We start from the raw sequence: 6,885 nt of genomic DNA, 5'->3' as shown, positions 1-6,885 counted from the left end.
CGTAAACTTGCCGAACAAACTTCGCTTCAGAAACGTGTAATTTTCCGATGAAATCGATGTAATTTTACCGAACCCCAAAATTTTTTTACCCCGTTGAATTTTGAATCTGATGTAAATTTCAAATGCTTCAGAAGCTCAACGTTGGTTGAAACGGTGAACTTTTGTTATCTTTTTAAGACACAAAAGTAAATCATTCCAAACTACTATGAGCTGATAGCAAGAAAATAAGTATCAGATTTAAAATTCAACGGAGCGATATGAAATATCACGAAACGTGCTGGCTCACTGAGAATGTAGATTGTGATTTTAGCTCTGCGGGATTTTAAAAGAAATAAATAACATTGATTGCTTACATTTATGAAAACAATGTTGGAATTAAGTTGATACGAAAGCCTTCAGCCGACACGTCCACCTGTTGCAGATGTGCGTACCCCATTTGGGCGAGGATGTCCATCATGATCTGTTTGCACTCCAGGTGGTCCAATGAAATGCTCCAATTACAGACTTGTGCGAAAGGCGGTCACGGATGGCCAGCCGAAGCATGCAATCCCACGCCGGCTTTGCTTGATTCAGAACCTTGGACTTTTGTCAACATCAAACCGAGAGCTGCAACTAAAGACATTATTATTTCCGAAATTGTATTTAATTTAGTAAATACTACTATAATCACCTGTGTAACTAAAACCAACTGAGTAGTGTAGTCATTGCTGCAAGTATTTGAGGTCCCCGACAAATGGATCGGCGTCGTGGGCGAGCTGCTTGGGAAAAAGAACAAATTGTTGACTCAAGCAATGGAAAGAATTTAATTCAACTTACAAGCAACGAGCATAACAGAGTGCAACACTTCGGAGCCGCCATGTAACGTCGGATGACCTGACAATAGCAACTAAATGGCAGACCAAGTAACGGCGTCCAGCAGTAGATCGACACGACCTAGTCGTCTGATCTTAATCCAGATGATTCGTTGCGGTTTTTTGGAAGCTTCAGCGCTGTGCTGCGTAAAAAAAAAAACAATGTTTACAACTTAAACAGCATCTCCTTGGAGGATCTTACCGTTATCAATAACTCCAGCTTTTCCCTAAACCACAGCCTCGAGCAGCAGAGTTATCAGCCACGTACACGTTGACCGTTCGCCGGAACGCGACTATAGCCGGTTTCAAATGAAACGGATTGAATATAATACGTCCAGATGGCGACGGTTGACTGTTGAGGCAGGATTTACAGAACATTTGAGGTTACCAGCTGAGCCGCGGTGAAACCTGGTAGCGACAGCAACACCAAAACAGCCAGCCAGCCGATTCTGACTCCAGAATGTTTTTGCCCACGCTGATTTGGAACTCCCTCACAGATACCACTGCTGATAAGATGCGGCTTGAGGCTCAGGTTCCTCTTACCAACGGTTACAACGTTATCGCATTTGTCCGGATTTGCTCCTTCATTACCCGGATTTTCAGACACAAACAACAATCACACAAAAACTACCGTGAAGCGCGACAGGAGAAGCAGAAGAATAATTAATTCGACGGTTGCAAAACTACTTGTACTGACAAAAATTAAACATCAGGAAAAATCAAAAAGAAACCCGACACCCACGTAAACAAAAAAAAAGCAATCGCAGCAGGCGGGTGGGTGGTAGGCGGCCAACTGAAAAGTGCTCTGTCAAACTCTGGCAAAATCAAAACAAATCATTCCTACACGTTGCAAGGGAATTAGAAAAATCCGTGCACGGTTATAGAAAAGTACTCATTTTTTACTTATAATTGTAGGTTTAAACCGTGTAAACACTGAATGAATTACCGTATCTATCATAAGCGTGTAAATGTGAGGATTTTTCTTTTCCCGAAAATTTGTTGTGACTTATGGTACGTTCGTTTGAGGGCTAGTTCCGCACTGAGTGCCGCACTCAGAGCTGTCAAAGTGTTTGTTTGAAGAAACTCGCGCTAGTTCCGCACGAGTTTCGCCGCCATCTTGGAACTGAAACTCTAGTGCCGCACTCGATATTTTTTCAGTTTCATGCGAGTTCCATGCACACTGAAAAAGAATGTTCGTTTGAACCAAAACTGGCACCGACGAGTGTGGCACTCAGTGCCGCACTGGCTGTTCAAACGAACGTACCATTAGTATTGTACGATCAGTACCTAGCTGGACTCGGTCACTGACAACGACCGGCGGCTCAGTGACCGACGAAATAGGCGGCGGGCCAGATGCGGGCATAAAAATGTCAAAATCTCTTCCCCCCTCACTTCGTCTCACCATCCAGCTGCAGCTTTGTTGACAAACAAACGGAGCACGCGGTCGCATGATGGCGGCATCGAGCCAGAATTAGGGGTGATCATGTGATTAAAAATGAAAGTTTTTTCAAGAAAAATAATATTTTTCCGACCGAATTCAAAAATTGCGAGCATGTTCAAACAATTATTTCTGATGTCGGAGAAGTGATAAAAAAGCAAAATGTTAATCCATAATTTTTCTATAAATTGATTTTTTTCACTCCAACTGGGAACCCCTAGGTCTATCCACGACCGTTTCCAATGACCGTGAGAAGATGCCAGAAAATCCAGCTACGAGCTAAATCCACAATATGCTTTTCTAGTGAGTGATGCTTATTCCGTTTTTTTTTGCATCGGTTTGATCGGCGCTGCCAGAACGGTCACGTTGGGAACGGAGAAGTTGACCACCTTGTACATGTATCACCACTTGGCGTAGCTGAGGAACACAAACAGCGAACGCGATCGTGTAGAACTTAAGCAGAACAAAGTCGTCCACCTTGACCAGTGGTTTTGTCATCAGGCCCTGAAAGCGTTTGCTCTTGGCGAAAATTGATTCGACCTCCTTCGCCATCCGGATCATCATGAACTCCATGAAAAAGGTGCTGAACAAACCAAGAAGAGCAGCGCCGATTCCGTTTCTGAAGACGCAGTTAAGATGGAACCGGCAAAACTAGCAGTTCCGGTTGTTCCAGCGAACGGAACGGAAGGCACCACCAAAATACTGCGACCGATGGGGATGCTTTTCAGGATGAATTGGCCACTACGACGGAAGTCCTTGCAGCCGCACCAGAGGTCAAGGTTGCTGACTAGAAAGCTCCTACTGTAAGCTTGATAAACTGCAGCTGTGGATAACAAAATAGGATATTTCGTAAGTTACAATCTAATAGAAATTTACGTACCCACAGGTGTACTGCTGTAATTCAACCGTAAGACCTTACCACAGTCTGCCAAACCGAGACGCAGCCAAATAACTGAACCCGATTGCATCGGAAAAGACCGCTTCCGGGATTAATGTTCAGGTTTGGACGCGTCCGCACGGATGTCAACAAACCTTGTGGATTGATAGTGATAAAACTTGTTGAGTCTCCTGCTGATGCAAACTTCCGCTGTGCTTCTGCTCCTCAATCCGCAACGTTGTTTACATCCTCTGGACCGATCGTCTCCCAATCAGATTGTCATGTTTTATTTACAGCAGAATCTGTGAAATACTTTATTACTTCCAGCTAAAATTGCTTTGTTTTGATTTTGTCAGCCAGTTTTTTCCAGCTTTTGAAACCCCGATTCTTTTTGCAATCGATTATTGTTTGTACCTGTACGAACAACACAAACACTATCACTAGGATCCTTAATCATCAAAACTGAACAATTTATCTTCAAAACACAAATCAATCGTTGATTATGTTGATCTGTCATTGACAGCAACAGCCAATGTTTTAATTGAAAGTTATGTGCCTTAAACATTTACATTGAGTATTTTTTACATTGAATAATCATTTACATGTTTTTCAAATTTCAAAAGTTGTCATTTGGCAACAGATTAACAGTCATTTACATGACAAACATGAATTACGTTTAATTTCAGTTTACATGAACCCTCTTTAAGTGTGATTTAACGCTTTACATCAGTTTTCAATTTTAAATTGAGCTTACTTACGTTGAAAGCATCGATTCAGTGCCGTGTAATTCTACACTTTTTTTTCTGTGTATAGCAGCCTTTGAGCATACATCAAATGAAAAGTGCGCTCTGCAGTAGGCCCAAAATAGGGACAAATACCCTATGAGCAAAATCGGGGAACATTTACCCATTGAACTTGAAGATGAAGTTGTATGGGAAAAATCGAAAAAATGTATGGAAATCCCAAGTTTCTCACGGTTTGGTCGCGGTGATAGGTAGCGCACCGTGTATACTTCCATCCAAATATTCCCAAAATGCCCCAATTGCTTTTTTTTTTCAGTATCAAATTCGGCTTGTGTATGGGTCATTCCATCTCAACTGTGCACGAAAAAGTGCAAATTTGAAAATTACCCTCTCCGATCCTGCTCAAATTTGGCAGAGCTGTTAATACTATCAAAACATGCAAGAATCCCGAATTTCATCCAAATCGGACCACCCCCTCCATTTTTGTACCTCCCCAAAAAATCGACTTTTTGGCGATTTTTGACCAAACCTCCTAATTTCAAACGGCGATAGCTCAGGAACCACAAATCTTAGAAGGTCGGTCTTAGACTCAATTTTGAGGGAAATTGGACGTAGAATCTATTTCCGTGGTCAAAATGTTGATTAATTTATTTTTTCTACCTGTATTGCGCAATTGAAAACTTTAAACGGCCGTATCTCAAAACACCCCAACTTATTTTTTTTATTTGACCTCACCATCGTGTTCCCTGGCCAATTTTACATAAGAATCACTTATCGACAGAAATGAATATGTTTCGTTCCAGAGATATCTAATTTTAAAGTTTAGTGTTTTCGAGATTACCTACATCAGCTTCATTCGCCGCATCTGCTAGAAGCACACAGGCGGGCTGATCAATAACTGCTACCTGGTGTTCTGGGAGATGATTAATTTAATTTATATTTTTATAATTTTACGCAAATATTTATTCAGATGGCTAATAGGGGAAATTCTTGTATGTTTGGCAGGTTAAGTCCTCGCTCATCCAATTTGCTCATTTTCACTATTCAAACAACAAATTTTGCAAAACTTTTGATAGAAATTTGCTTGTTCACTTCTTATTGAGCTATTTATCACTCGATTTCAGTTGAAAACGCTTTTAATCAGCTGTAATTGAATGCCAAAGCGCTGATATAGCAACATTAGAGGAACGCTGGAATTAAATGCTGTTCCCCTACCTTGATCAATCTATTTTTGTGAAAGGAATATTTATTGGGTTATTTTGAATGCACCGTTTTTTTACGTGTTGCTAACCGTTTTAGAGTACCTCCGAGGCCATGACTAGGGCCTTTATCATGGGCGGTAGCAAAATAGTGCCATTCAGCAAAAACTCCAAAACCTGCTTTAGGCTTCATCCATAAAGTACGTCACGCTAAAATCAGTCAAAATTTACCCCCTCCCCCCATTTGTCACGCTTTTTATATACTTATAACACGCAATGTCACACTTGCACAGACCCCCTCCCCCTAGAGCGTGACATACTTTATGGATGACGCCTTATTATTATTATTATTATTATTATTATTATTATAAAAGTTTATTATTGACACTTTACCATAATTTTTCAAATCTGATTTATGGTATAAAAGATTGATCATATTAAATCAATTTTTTTATTGTGAGCCAGCTCCATTTGATTAAAAGATGATTTTGGTCAAGGTACATTTAATTTAAAAAAATCCTTATACGTGAGGACAGCAGCCGTATTGTGTTCCAAGAATCCAAGAATGAAAGAAGAAAAAAAAAAACTGTTGTTCGGACGGTGTCGAAATCATCGCAACTAAATTTGGGGAATTAGCCGATTTGCAGCAGATCAAACTTTGTGATTTTCTTACATTTTTCAGTTTTATACTTTCTAGAAATCCTTCTCCTTGTGTTCGTCCTTCACTAGAGTACAACGTATCAACAAATTTTATTCATTTTAATTCATATTTTTTACTCAATAATGTCTCGTTCACTTATTGTTCAGTGTTACTAACAAGATTAATTACATTTTCCTGCTCACTTGGTCGGAATCAAATTCTGCCCTTTACTGTGTGTCGTTATTGCTCTGTCCTGTGGGTTAGCACAGACATTCAGTTAATTCATTTTTTTGAGCAGATAAACATTCGCGATTAAACTCCAGATTCCTACAGTGTTATACAGTTAATTTTTGCCCAATTTGATAAAGATTAATTATGATGAAATATTATTTCAATAAATGACCAGGTAGTAGTTATTGATCAGCCCACCTGTGTGCTTCTAGGAGATGCAGCGAATGAAGCTCATGTAGGTAATCTCGAAAACACTAAACTTTAAAATTCGATATCTCTGAAACGAAACATATTCATTTCTGTCGATAAGTGATTCTTATGTAAAATTGGCCAGGGAACACGATGGTGAGGTCAAATAAAAAAAATAAGTTGGGGTGTTTTGAGATACGGCCGTTTAAAGTTTTCAATTGCGCAATACAGGTAGAAAAAATAAATTAATCAACATTTTGACCACGGAAATAGATTCTACGTCCAATTTCCTTCAAAATTGAGTCTAATACCGACCTTCTAAGATTTGTGGTTCCTGAGCTATCGCCGTTTGAAACTAGGAGGTTTGGACAAAAATCGCCAAAAAGTCGATTTTTTGGGGAGGTACAAAAATGGAGGGGGTGGTCCGATTTGGATGAAATTCGGGATTCTTGCATGTTTTGATAGTATCAACAGCCCTGCCAAATTTGAGCAGGATCGGAGAGGGTAATTTTCAAATGCTGTTCCGCTTCAGATGGAATGACCCGTATATCATATTGTGGTTTCGGAAATAAATCGAATTTTCGCGGCGACTTATCTGACACTACGCTCCGCAAACTGATCAACTCTAATTTTGAGTGCAACGAGATGTTGCACGCAAAATCCAGATAACACAGGTCTGTGTTAAAAAATTACACAGGTTGTGGAACAGTTCCGGCT

The 6,885-nt window shown here is 40.0% G+C and overlaps 1 long non-coding RNA gene across 1 annotated transcript; it reads right to left on the bottom strand.

The window, feature by feature from the left end:
- Positions 1–676: 676 nt before the first annotated feature.
- Positions 677–1,361, bottom strand: LOC119767651. Its single transcript, XR_005277633.1, has 3 exons — positions 1,054–1,361; positions 817–994; positions 677–755 (listed from the first exon to the last, which is right to left on the bottom strand). It is a non-coding gene; the product is annotated as an uncharacterized LOC119767651 (long non-coding RNA).
- Between the last annotated feature and the right edge of the window lie 5,524 nt (positions 1,362–6,885).

Source organism: Culex quinquefasciatus, chromosome 2 (genome assembly GCF_015732765.1).
Source record: "Culex quinquefasciatus strain JHB chromosome 2, VPISU_Cqui_1.0_pri_paternal, whole genome shotgun sequence".
In the NCBI taxonomy this organism is placed as follows: Eukaryota; Metazoa; Arthropoda; class Insecta; order Diptera; family Culicidae; genus Culex; species Culex quinquefasciatus.
This window is presented reverse-complemented; position numbering and strand designations above follow the sequence as displayed.